This window comes from Sarcophilus harrisii, chromosome 4, assembly GCF_902635505.1.
Source record: "Sarcophilus harrisii chromosome 4, mSarHar1.11, whole genome shotgun sequence".
NCBI lineage: Eukaryota > Metazoa > Chordata > Mammalia > Dasyuromorphia > Dasyuridae > Sarcophilus > Sarcophilus harrisii.
In genome coordinates, this window is record NC_045429.1 from 401465967 (window position 1) to 401480843 (window position 14877).

Sequence of the window (14877 nt, forward strand, 5' to 3'; positions counted from 1 at the left end):
GAAATTGGTCTATAATTTTCTTTCTCCGTTTTGACCCTACCTGATTTAGGTATCAGCACCATATCTGTATCATAAAAGGAATTTGATAGGATTCCTTTCCCTATTTTTCAAAATAGTTTGCATATTATTGGAATTAATTGTTCTTTAAATGTTTGGTAGAATTCACATGTAAATCCTTCTGGCCCAGGAGATTGTTTCTTAGGGAGCTGATTAATACTTTTTTCAATTTCTTTTTCTAAAATGAAACTATTTAAGTAATTTATTTCCTCTTCTGTTAATCTGGGCAATGTATAATTTTGTAAGTATTCATCCATTTCATTTAGATTATCAGATTTATTGACATGTGGTTAGGCAAAATAGCTACTAATTATTGGTCTAATTTCCTTTTCATTAGTAGAAAGTTGTCTCTTTTCATTTTTGATACTAACAATTTGATTTTCTTCTTTCCTTTTTTCAATCAAATTAACTAAACATTTATTTTGTTTTTTTTTCAAAAAAACCAACTCTGAGTTTTGTTTATTAATGCAATAGTTTTCTTGTTTTCAATGTAGCCATGATTAAAAAAAAATAAAACCAAACATATTTTGCCCTTCAGGTGAGGGAAAGGGAGATTATACCTCAGCTGCATAATCACTGCTGTTGCCATTCCTTTCAACTGCTTTTCGTTCATTCCACTGAAGCTGGGGACACTGGGGTAAGGAACCGTCTCCTGGCTTTCTCTTTTAAGTGTTTATTCTCCATTTTTATAAGCTTTCTAAGTCTTCCCCCTTCCCCTCACAATACATTTGACATTTCCTTTCCTCTGAAGATGGGCTAAAACTCTAAATTCCTGAAGATTATGCAAGTCCAGGCTACCCCTTGAGAAAGTGATTAAGTATATGTATCTATCTACCTGTGGTGTGGAAGACTTTATGCAACACCAGGGAGGCAAGAAAAGAGGAAGTGACAATATGTAAATAATTAGATATAAGATAAATACTGAGTAAATAAAAAGTAATTTTAGAAGGGAAGTTATTGGTAGCTGGGTATGATAAGAATAGAGAGATGGACAGGTTCTGAAGAAAGGGGGCAGTTGAGCTGTCTTGAAGGAAGCCAAGATTTTAGCATATGGAGATGAGGAGAAAAAATTAATTAAAGAAAATGATGGGATGCCTTTCTTGATTCCCAAGATACCTGTTGTCCTTTAATTCTAAATTATTTTGTATTCATTTATTTGTATAAATTTTGTTTTCTCCCAGTACAACATAAGCTTCTTGAACGAAGTCCTAATATATAGCAAAGCTTGGCTCATAGTAAAGCTCTGATAAAAGTTTGTTAAATTGAATCAACTTAAGGTTCTCTATTGTATTTTTTATAATGAACTTGGTGGGATGTGTGTGTTTTATAATCATTTAGCCAGTTAGTTTTGTCATAAGAATAATGGATCTAATATAAACAGATGCTAGGACTTGAGTAGAAACAAGGCCATTTATAGACTCCATTTTACCTATTTTGAGGGAGCTTCATAGGGGTCACTAAAAAATTTGTAACTTAATTGTAAATAAGACAATCAGTCCATGAATTCTTGGTCTTGCAATGCCTTCCTAAATTGTATGGTCTTGATTGCCATTGTGCCATAATAAAAAGACTTGAAAGTCCCTTATTTCTTCTAGTTTCTACTTTGCTATCTTGGAGTCTCAGTTCACTCTCTATCTTTAATCATATTTCTCTATCTATATTTATGCATGTCCTATTACTTTACCAATGGGTAATAAGACTTTTAAGGATAGGGACTACTTAATTTTTGTCTTTACATTTCTATTGCTTATCAGACAACCTTAAGGATCCTTAATAAACATTTGTTGAATTGAGCCCACTTTCCTGTGGGAAAATCAATTTGGATTAATTTTGAATTAAGCAGTTTGAATGGAAAATGTCTTTTCCAAGAACCTAAAATTTATAGGTTCTCCTTGACATATATACACATTCTTGGTGCATCCTTCTTTTGTATTTAGTTCAGTGAAACAAAAGCATTCCATAGAGCATAAATAGAGTTATCCTTAATGTTTCTGTTGGACCTCATGAAGCTTTGGGGCCATCTTCTTAGTATGTATAAGTCACCACTGAGGGGCTGACAGTGTGTGAAGAGCATCCTAATTGGTTGCTGAGCTAAACTGCTAATGACTTAGTGAATATAGAAAAGAGTTTTAACCTTCTTCTCTATTATATTTTCGTTGCTTGGTGAAAATTGTGCAAAATTACCTTTAACATGCATCCTGGGAGTCAAGTAAGATAGGAGACAGCTGATGCCATTTGTCCAATCTGTCTTCCATCTGGCTACAAGCATATGGCAGCTAAAGCATATATTTTTCCAAGCTTGTGTTTGAGCTGTCTTTTTTGTACAGTATTTCCTTTCTGGAGTAGTTGACTAAGCAGTAAGCTCAAGATGGATGTGTCCAGAAGGCAATTGTGTAAAATATAATAAAAAATTCAGAAGTCTGCAGGGATAGCATTGCTCACTGGAACAACAATAATGTCTGCCAAAGAACTTGGTTGCAGCAGTAGCAAGAGAAGGAACAATTCATTAATTGTGCAAGTGATTGAACAATTGGTTTGGGTTTGAGGTGGGCTAGTTGTGAAGAGATGAGGTGAAATCTCTCAGATGAAGGTGAAAACATCAAGCCCATAAACTGATTTGTGTTCCAATGAAGTCTTATCATTCTCCTCATTGTACCAAAAATGATGTCAATTCAAATCTATCCAGTTATAACATTTTTTGGCACTTTATTGTTTATAAGCAAATATGTTTAAGAATAATGACTGTCTTATATATGACTCTTCTTGTATATTGACTAATGCTTTAATTCCCTCTACTTTAGAGAACTTCTAAAGTTAAGCCATAAGTAAAATCATTTTCAGGTGCACTGGGGAACTTAACAGATTAGAGGTAGGAGACCCCAGAGCTAAATCCAGTTCAAACTCCAGGTCTGGGTACAGAATAGGAGGAGCAATTGTCCTAGTCCCTGTGGACCTAGCTGAGTGATTCATCAGTGCTAATGATGCTAATTTTTACTTGTAATTTTTCTAGTTCTTTTGTAGAGGCATGTGAAATTAATTGATTCATACCTAATTCATTTTGTCAATGAAAATATTTAGAGACACAAAATTTCCCCTAACTACTGCTTTAGTTGCATCTCAAAAGTTTTAATATGATATCTTTGATAAATGTTATTTTATTTTCATACTTTTGTTGTTGTTCAGTTATGTCCAACTATGTGAGAAAAGTCCATGGGGTTTTCTTGGCAAAGATACTGATTTTGGGAATGTCCTTTCCCTTTCCAGTGTGTCTCCATTTTACACATGAGGAAATCAGAGGTTAAATGACTTGCCCAGGATCACATAGCTACTAAGTGTCTGAAGCTTGATTTGAACTCAGATCTTCCTAATCCTAAGCCTGTTACTCTATCCATCCACTGCACTACCTATTTGCTATTTTGATTATATTATTTATTATTTCTAACATCTGTTCTATGATCTACTTATTCCTAAGGATTAAATTATATATATATCTAATCTCTTAAAGGATTTTTGTAATAGTTCTATTATATGAATTTGTTTATGAAGTTTAAAAGTTCTATCTTCATTTAAATATGTCCATTTCTTTCTATTCCCAATCAGTAATTATCAGAGATCTGTGATATCCATTTTTTTCTCCTAAAATTCTATTCAGGTTCTTAACTTATTGCTTGTTTATATTTTCGTTAGCTTTGTCTAGTTTGGAAAGAAGTACATCAAGATCCATAACTATAAGCATTTTGCTAGGTGACACAATGGATAGAGTGCTGGCTCTGGAGTTAAGAAGACACCTTCCTGATTTCAAATTAAATCTGATCTTAGATACTTACTAGCTGTGTGACTTTGAGAGGGAAACTTAATTCTGTTTGCCTCAGTTTCCTCATTTGTAAAATGGGCTGCAAAAGGAAATGGCAAACCACTCTAGTATCTGTGCTAAGAAAACCCCAAACAGGGTCATGAAGTGTTGGATATGGCTGAAATGACTAAACAACAAAGTAGGTTTCTTTCAAGGTCCTAGGTGTTGGGGCGCTCTGGTTGTTGGGTTGTCTTTTGCAAAAGTTCTGCTCTGACTAATGGTCCATGTAGGATCTCTTGGTGCTGGTTCCATCTCCTGCTGTGGCTTTAACACAAGAACTTAAGACAGTTCCAAACTAGCAACAGGCTTGTTAGTGGATTTTATTTCCCAGTCTGCTTTACTTCTCTAGATTTCTCTATTATGCCTCAGGAATCTCTTCATTTTTGAAGATCACTTCAGTACTGAACCTCATCCTTCATCTGTACCCTCTGTCCCTGGGATTCTTGTGACCCCTCTGCTCTTCCTTTCACTCTTCCCAAAACTCTACATAAAGAGGCTGCTCAGATGAGTCATCTCTTCATTTTCCCTCCAGTTGCATTCCTTCAATTTTCTCCATTGCAAAAGCAAGGTAGCAGGGGAGGGAAGGTACCCGGCATTATACCTTCTCTCCCCTGTTACCTTAGTTTTACAGTTTACTTTTGTGTATTGTTTTCCCTCCTTAGAATGTCATCTCTCTGAAGGCAGATCATCTTTTGCCTTTCTTTGTGTTGCCAGTGCTTGAGACAGTAAGCTTTCAATAACTATCTATTGACAGATTTATTGACTAGTGGACTGCCTACTGCACAGGCTGCCTGGGTGCTGTGGTAGGGGGCTGGCTTCAGGACCCTTGGAAGGCTTCAGGCAATTCCTGGTTCTTACTAGCTGTAACTGAGTAATAATGGGCTATGGGACAGATTGGTCCTTCGATGGATCAAGAATGAAATCCTGTGGATTTTAAGCCCCTCCTCATCACTTCCTTTTTCTCTGTCTTGTTTCCCCTGAGAATACTTACACTTTTCTAGCTTTTTCTTATATTGTCCTGGACTGGATAAAGAAGCTTACAGCCATTTCTTCTCACTTTTCTTTGTTATTCTTCCTTTTGGTGAATTTTTAGGACTTTGCTAGAGTATTTGTGGGGAAATGTGGCTTCTCTATTATCTATTATCTTAAACAGAAGTCTCCTATTTCCGTCTTCCTAGGAGATGGTTTCCCTTTTAGCAAAAGATTTACTTTTCCCTTTGAACAGGAAAGAAATATATCTTCCCATCAGTTATGTGGGTTTGTATTTATATTAGATAGGCAGTCTTTCATAGAAGAAAGTCTAAGAACTTCCCATATCCTCTTGGCACACCCAATCAGATTTTAAACAGGAAAAAGTAATAACTTTCTCTTTTGAAGATCTTACTCAAAGTACTATGAGTACTGTAAATGGCTATACTTTCAGTTACTAAGTCTGAACTCTGAGAATATTTGATTCAATGAATCATGGGAATTTCCCGGGAAATAAAAACCTTTTCACAAAATGTTATAGGGGAGAGACTCCACAAGCCATTGTCTAAGTTCCTTGGGATTTTTTGGTTATGTTTTTAAATGTTTTTTTAAAATTGGAAAATCTTAAGATTTTCCTGAAAGATAAAGGTAAGTTGCTTAAAGCATGCCCTAAGCCAGTGGTGAGTGCCATGAGCAGAATCTTGGTTGTTTCATGCTTTAGATCTGTGCCTTTCCACTAACCTGAAAGTGCTATTCCTACATGCTATAAGACTGTATGTTGGCCATTTTAGTTCTCTCTTTCATGTGTCTTTTTAAAAATTTTTTGGAATGGATGAGAGAAAGCAGAAATGACTGATTCTTTCTCAGGTGTTATATTACTAAAGTGAAGAGTTTCTGGAGAAGTAAGAAAATGCACTGTATGCTACAATGTCAACCTATTCAGATTCCGGTTATTTTTTTTTAATTTTTAAATTTTAACTTATGGAATAAAACAAACATTTCTGATGCTTAGTCATGTTTGTAATTTTAAGCTACTTATACTTCATGAGCCTTGGTTTCTTCATCTATAAAATGAGGGAATTGGACCCAATGGTCTCTCAGTTCTCTTCCAGGTCTAGGATTCCTTCTTTATAGAACAAGGATTGGGAAGAACTACAGGCATGGAATATTACTTATATTGTTAGATTCAGTTGATCTATCAGTTAGTTTTGCTCAACTGCTTTTCTTTTTGTTTTTTGTTTTTTTTTTGGGGGGGGGAAAGGGAAGAGAATAAACAGATATATAGTGCCTACTAAGTGCAAGACACTGTGCTAAATGCTTTGTTTAAATATTATTTCATCTGATCCTTAAAATAACTCTGCAAAATAGGTGCTAATAATTTATAATAATATAGTTGAGGAAACTGAGGAAGGCAGAGGTAAAATGACCTCTCTATGGTTGCTTAATGAGTAAATATCTGAGGTTGGATTTGAACTCGTCTTTCTGAATCTAAGTCCAAAGTTCTGTACACTACAGCACCAGCTACCTCTGTCTTTTTTCAGATTTTGTTAAAAGAGATGGATCCCACACATCTCTCAGACTGGCTAAGAGGAAAAGGAAAAGATAATGATAAATGTTGGAGAGGATGGGAAAACTGGGACACTAATACATTGTTGGTGGAGTTATAAACTAATCCAACCATTCTGGAAAGCAATTGGAACTGTGCATACCCTTTGATCTAGCAGTGTCTCTATTGAGCCTATATTCCAAAGAGATCATAAAAAAGGGAAAAGTACCCCCGTGAGCAAAAACGTTTGTAATAGCCCTTTATGTGGTGACAGGGAACTGAAAACTTAGTGGTTGCCCATTGGTTGGGGAATGGCTGAATAAGTTATTGCATATGAATGTAATGGAATATTATTGTTCTATAAGAAATGATCAGCAGGATTTGAGAGAGGCTTGGAGAGACTTATGTGAACTGAAGCTAAATGAAGTGAGTAGAAGCAAAAGAACATTGTATATAGCAACAAGATTATGTGACAATCAACTCTGATGGACATGGCTCTTTTCAGCAATGAGGTGATTCAGGCCAATTCCAACACACTTGTGATGGAGAGAGCTATCGGCATCTAGAAAGAGGAGTATGAGGACTGAATGTAAATCCCAACACAGTATTTTTCACCTTTTTGCTGTTGCTTGTTTGCTTTTTTTCTCATTTTTTTTCTTTTTGATCTTATATTTCTTATGCAGCATGATAAATGTGGAAATATGTTTAGAAAACTTGCACATATTTACATATATTGGATTACTTGCTGAAGGGAGAGGCAAGAAGAGAGGGAAAAAATGTGGAATACAAGGTTTTGCAAGGATGAATGTTGAAAACTATCTTTGCATGTATTTTGAAAATAAAAAAGCTATTATTTAATTTTAAAAAAAGATGGCTCCCTGAGCAGGTTTATTTTTGGAAATAAGGGGCATTAAAAAGTTATTAATATATAGTATTCATATATATTTATATATGTATGTGTTTATATATGTGTGTGTGTGTGTGTGTGTTTAGATAGCTAGAGATAGAGATAAGTAGATTTCTCATTCTCTGTCTCTGTCTCTCTCTTTACATATATATGTATGTTTGTGTATGTGTGTGTGCTTACACACACATATGTATACAGACATGTAGCTAGGTAGTGCAGGGGATAGAATTATGTCCAGAGTCAGGAAGACTCATCTTCCTGAATTCAAATCAAATCAGATACTTACTAGCAGTATGACCCTGGGCAGGTCATTTAACTCTGTTTAACTCAGTTTTATCATTTATAAAATGAATTAGAAAAGACAATGGCAAACCTGTCCAGTATCTTTGCCAAGAAAATCCCAAATGGGGTCACAAAGATTCAAACTAAACAACAACAGTAACAATAAAATATATGTGTATATCTTTGGACCTATATCTATATAATTTTTCTGAAGGTCTTCATTTCCATGAACTTCATGTGGTGGAAATATCTGCAACTTCTATTGAGTGATAGCAATCTAAGAAAAATATCCTCCGAAGTTACTAGAATATGGGTGTTGTTAATTCTTCCTGTATTATAAGAATAGGCTGCTTTATTTAAAAAGAACAACAAACATTTTTAGCACCAACAATTCATGCTGAAGCTTTTGATTTTTAGGCATAATGTTGCCACATTATTATTCCTAACTATATTTCATTTTTGGCTTGTTTTTCTTGTCCCAAGAAGTCACACTCCATCAAATTAACATTGTTCCCAAGAAGTCAGACTCCATCAAATTAATTATGTCAAAGTAATTATCATGGGGGAGGGCAGATCTCAAAGGGGCTTAGGAAGACAAGGTAAGTCATTGAGGCTAATGGAGGCATTTTAGGTAGTTTCCTGGTGTTGGCAGGTATGAGAAAGGATAGTGTTTACGGATTATGAATTATAGTTTAAATTGCAAAATGCCCAATTTTGGTGATTCAAGCTAGGTAGATTTTTAGAAATGAGGATTTAGAGTTAAGAAGACCTGAATTCAAATCCAACCTCAGACATTTGCTGGTTGTGTAGCCCTGGGCAAGTACCTTAACCCCATTTGCCTTAGTATCCTTCTCTGTAAAATGAGCTAGAGAAGGAAATAGCAACCACTCCGATATCCTTGCCAAGAAAATCCCAAAATGGGTCACAAAAAAATCTAATGAATGAATGGTAGTGATCAGATTGGAAAAAGGATTTGTTTATCCAGTGCAAGGGTTGATGAATTGCTCATACTTATATGCCCCCTCTCTACCTCATTTGCAACCAGTTGTGTTGGTTGATTTTGATACCAGCATTATCTTCATCCTATCCCTGTACCAGGAACTCCTTTCCTTCACAAGCTGTTCTTTGTGACTTCTTTTTATGTTGTGTCTTTTCCCATTAGATTGTAAGTTCCTTGAAGATAAAAACTTTCTTCTCCTCTGTATCCTTGGTGCTTAGTATAATGCCCAGCACATAGTAGTTTTTAATAAATATTTTTACATGCTAGCATCGCCTTTCATCTTATTAATGCTCTTTATTTGTTACCTATGAGATCTACAAAATCCTCTTTGGCTTTTAAAGCCTTTAATAATTTGGCTTTTTTTTTTTTTACCTTTTCAGTCTTTTTTATACTTTACTACCTTTACATATTCTTCAGTTCTGTGACACATGAGCCCTTGCAACACCTCCCTCCAACCCTAGAATTCTCTCCTTTCTCATCTCTACCACTTCACTTCCATGGCTTCCTTCAAGTCTCCTTTATTTTTCAAGGAATCTTTCCCAATCCTCTTTAATTTTAATATTTTCACTCTGAAAAATGTATATTGTATATATCTTTTTATTCACCATAGCAACTGTATTTTTATTTGTTTATTGGAATTATGGCCATAATGAAGTTTGAATAGAATTCATTTTGATGTTTTTTTGGCTAGTTCCTCCACTAAAGTGTTACTCAAATATTTCACTGAGTTATGAAAGTAATCCTAGGTTCTCTACGCCAGTAAAAACATGAAAGGAAGATCATTTTGAGATTAAAAAAAAACAAAAACCTCCAGTTGGGCCCAGTGACAAACTGTCTTTGGAAGGTCAGATTTGCTAAATTCTAAGACACTCATTTCCAAAATGTTGACGACTAGCTAGGGAGAGTTGTTGGGTTTTCTGTTTGTTTGTACATAATTTCCAAGTTGATTCTGCCATTTTTTTTTTTGTGAGCTCCTTTAGAGCAGGGATTGTTTGGGGGTTTTTTGTTTGTTTGTTTTTTACTTTGTTTATCCAAGGTTTATTTAGCATGTTGCCTGACTCATAGTAGGAGTTTAATAAATGTTGACTTGAGTGTAACGTAGTTTTTATTGGTTAGAGAGCTGACTTACAGCCAGTAAGAGATAGATTCATGTTCTGCCGCTCATACAAAGTGGCTTTATGTCCTTTCTGGCCCAATCATTTAATCTCTGCATATTCCTGATAAATCTTTAAGATTAGGAATTGAAGAAAAGGTGCTCCCTGCAACAGTGAAGGGAATTTTGTCATCCAGGAGTTCTCTATACGAATGACATCCTAGTTTCATTATATAGAAATTTCTGGCAACTTTTCACATGTTTTCTACTACCTCTTTATTTTTATAAAATTGTCATTTTTCTTCCTTAGTTTTGACAGGAAATTTGCAAATGACATATAGCTATTAGCTAGCATTGTCTCCCTCATTAGACTGTGAGTGCTATATGTCCAAGACCTGTCTTGCTTTGCTATTTTTATCACAGGTCCTTAGAGCAATGCTTGGCATAGAACAAGTACTTAATAAGGTGATATAGTGGCTGGAGTGCTGGGCTCTGGAGTCATGAAGACTCATTTTTAAGAGTTCAAAAACATCCTTAGATATTTATAGCTATATGACTCTGTGCAATTTCCTTAACCCTGTTTGCCTCAGTTTCCTCAACTGTAAAATGAATTGGAATTGGAAATGGCAAATTCCTCCAGTGTCTTTGCTAAGAAAACCCAAATTGGGATCATGAAGAGTCAGACATGACTTAACAACAAAAGTACTTAGTAAATGCTCATTTATTTGTTCATATACTTTGCCAGAAGCTCTGTCTCAGAGTGTTACCAGGACACAAGATATTTCCCTCTGAAGAAGTGAATCCCGAAGACATCTGAATGGAATACACAATTTTAACTTGCTGGGAGAATTTGAGCAGGGGTTCTATGGTAGTACTTTGTGAGCACAATGGTTCATTAACTAAACAAAGTGAAAGGATCCTTGGAGATGCTGTGTGGGAGCACTGATTTGTCAACAATGTGTTTTACTTTCTGTTTAGTGAGTGGAAATTCCCTGGAAAATTCTCAAAGAATGAAGAATGTCTTGAAGAGGAAGACAAAACTAAAACCAAGGAGTAGAATATATGGGAAAAAGTTACTTCAGTGAGGGGAATTAGAGCAACACTGCTTTCATGAGGCTAGCATGACTAAGAAAAGCCAAGGAATGGGTAGAGAGGGATATAGGGAGATCATTCTCCAGAATCAAAGATCCTTGGTACTAAATACTATTTTTTATTATAATTGTTATTGTTATTCTGCAACCATCAATCAACCAACATTTATTAACTGCTTACTATATGCTAAATAAGCACTGTGCTAAGAATTGGAGATACAAAAAAAAGTCAGTCCTTGCCCTTAAGTATTTTATACTCTCATGATGGAAACAACAGCAAGTTATGTGGATGAATAGAAAATAATTAAGATGAGGAAGGCATTAAAATTAAGTGACTCAGGGGTAATATAACTGTTTAGTGTCATGCATACACTGGGAGGACTGCAAAAGTCAGTCCCTGCCTTTAAGGAGTTTATAATCTCGTGATGGAGACAACAGATGAACAATAATACAAAGCAAGTTATGTGGATGAATAGGAAGCAATTAAGAGAGGGAAGGCATTAAATTAAGCGACTCAGGGGATAATATAATTGTTTAGAGTCATGCAAACATTGGGAGGACTGCAGAAGAATATATGACCTAAACTCTGCAAGAGATTATAAGCCCTCGTGGCTTCTTCTTCATCAACTCCTCCCCTTTAAATCCCTGATTTATTTCAGTGCTCAGCTCATGTGCTTCTTCCTATAAGAAGGCTTTTGAATCCTTCTATTTAGTGTTTTAGGGACAGCTAGACTTGTCTTAAAATGTGGCCTCCAACACTTACAATTTGGATGACTCCAGGAAAGTCACTTAACTCTGTTTACCTCAGTTTCCTCATCTGTAAAATGAGCTGGAGAAGGAAATAAGCCCAAACTGAAATAAATGAACAACAACAAAGTTAAAGTCTTCCTTTTCTCCCCAAATAGATGCTATTATTATGCCCATTTTATGAATGAAACTGAGGCACAGAGAGTTTAAGTGATTTAGTTTGCATCATATAGGTAACAAGTTTCTGGGACAGAATCAAACTCAATCTTCTTGATTCCAAGTTCAGCACTCTGTGCACTATACATCTGGCAGCCCAGATCTATATTTATCTGTGTATATGTGTGAGTGTTTGAATTCCCCAGTAGAATGTAAGTTTATTGAAAGCAGAGATGCTTTTTTGTTTTGATTTTGTCCTAGTATCCTCAGCTTTCTTCCACAGTGCCTTGTATAGTTTAATAAATAGTTATTCACTTGGACTGAATTGTATTCAAATGGACAAGATTGAATAGGATTTAATTATAAAAACAATTTAACACACATCTATTTAGCCATAACCTCTAGCAGGTTCTGCCAACTTAGAGAGGTTTTGAATACTGATGTACTGACTGACTATTGTCTAAGTGCTGTAACTAACTACAGGGATGCTTATTAACAGAGAGTGGGAAATCACAATGAATGCTTCTACCACAGCAACTCACAAAGATAATCTACAGAGACATGGAAGGAATGTGATCCCTATTAGCAGAGACAGCCTGATATGGTGAAAAGTGTTTTGGAGCCAGATGATCCAAGTTCAAGGTCAATTCTTGACCGAATTTAAATTTTCCTCATCTGCAAAATGAGGAGCTTGGATTATGTGATACCTTTGAAGACACTTTCAGCTCTGGGTTTTTGATTTTATGATAGTACGGTGAAGAGAATATACATGAATGAAAATATAGACTTTTGAATAAATGAAATAGTATTTCATTTACTAGTCAGAGAGCTCGAGAATTATCTAAACACTAGTGATCATTATTTATTGGATACTCTGGTTCCCTTGATTAAAGGACACAGAGGTACATCTACAAAAAAGTATAATCAGTGGTTAAAAGTTTTAGAAGATAGCTAGGTGGTAAAATGGATAGAGTGCAGAACCTGGAGTAAGAAGTCCTGAATTTGAATCTAGCCTCAAATATTTAGTAAGCCATATGGGGAAGTGTTAACAAGCCTTCCTCAGTTTCCTCATCTGTAAAATAATAGCACCTATCCCAATGATTGTTCTGAGGAACAAATGTAAATAGCTTTGCAAAACTTAAATCATCATGAAAGTGCTAGCTATTATATGTACATATATATAACAACTATATTATATGAATATATAACAAAATATAATTAGATATTCAAGATGAATAACAAGTAAAAATAGCCACTTGGAAAATAATGAAGATTTTGTATAAAAACTGACAATAACCAATAGATAAGAGAATGGAATAATGTTAGTTAGCATTCATGTATCTGCTTCACATTTTGCCAAATGCTTAACAAATATATCATTTGATCTTCAGAGCAATTCTTTGAAGCAAGTGCTATTATTATCCCCATTTTATAGATGAGGGCAATGCTATCATCAGAGGTTAAGGGACTATATTCTATAATTCCCAAATGTCTGAAGTAAGATGCAAGGCCAGATCTTCCTGACTCCAAGTTCTATACTCTCTCCTTTCTGCCGTTTGATTATTTCTAGAGCTTTCTGTTTGTCTGCTTTGTGTACTAATATATTAAGGGAATTTAGTCATATATTTGCTAATCCATTTAAAATTAGTTTTGAGGAATAACAAAGAACTAGGGGATAAAGGAGATGACAAGAAGCAATTATATTATTTTTTTCCAAAAGGGAAAACATATCTCGACTTCTTGCTAATTACAATCCTTTGATAAATGGCACTGGTTTTGGGAAAACATTATTGATGAAACAAATATAAACAGCTACAGGACAATGAAAGCATGAACAACACCCGAGGAGTCATCCTTTTTGAGAATCAGTCAAGCTAGATGAATGATACCACACTGTTAATTATAACGTTCTATACTGAAGTACAAAAGAATGCCGAGGAGGCTGACATCTGAACTGGCAGTGAGCACAGTGTCTCTCAAAAGTTTACTTGCAAATTTAGTTTAAACTTAAAGGTAAATGCCACAATACTATTAATAATGACGATGACAGTATCTAGTTTGCTGTGAGGGACAGAGAGAGAAGATAATAAGATTTTATTTATCCAGTATTCTTGGATGAGGGTTCTGTGTACCATATTTAACACAGGATGTTAGAATAAGTAAGAAGGAGACCATGATGGCAACAAACCATAACAGGGGTCCTCAAACTTTTTAAATAGGGGGCCAGTTCACTGTCCCTCAGACTGTTGGAGGGCCGGACTATAATAAAAACAAAAACTTTGTTTTGTGGGACTTTAAATAAAGAAACTTCATAGCCCTGGGTGAGGGGGATCATCCTCAGCTGCTGCATCTGGCCCGTGGGCTGTAGTTTGAGGACCCCTGTGACCTAGTGTATGAGCCCTGGTGAAAGAATTGTGGATGCTAAATCTGAATAAGGGAGGCCTTTGCATTTGAAAGGCTATTTTTATAGACTAGATAATAAACTTACTCTGCTTGGTCCCAGAAAGCTGAGCTAGGAGTAATGGGTTAAAATTGTATAGACTTATTGCAAGGAAAAACATACTAACAATTCCTCCCAAAGTGGAATGTGCTTCCTTGGAAGGTAGTGAGTTCCTCCACACTGACAGAAGTAACTTGAAGTAAAAGCTGGGGTAAGTGCTTATCAGGAATTTTGTAGTGATACTGTTTGGATTGAATGGCCTTAAAACCTGCCTTAAATACTTACTACATGACCCTAGACAAGTCAGCCTCAGTTTTATAATCTAAAAAATAGAGATAACAATAGTATGAGATTTGGTGGAAGAATCAATGAGATAATGTATATAAAGTGTTTTCCAAATCTTAAAGCACTATATAATAGTTACTTATAATCATTTGTATCTTCAATGGATTTTCATGGAGCTAAATAAAACTTCATGATTTGCATAGGTTACTGTTTAATCATTTCTATCATACCCAAGTCTTTGTGACCCCATTTGGGGTTTTCTTGGCCAAGACACTATCGTAGTTTGTTGTTTCCTTCTCCTACTTATTCTACAGTTGAGGAAACTGAGGCAAACAGAATGGAGTGACTTGCCCAGGGTCAGACAGCTAGTAACTGAGGCCAGATTTGAACTCAGGAAAAGGAGGAATCTTCCTGATTCTAAGCCTGGTGTTCTATCCACTGCACTATCTAA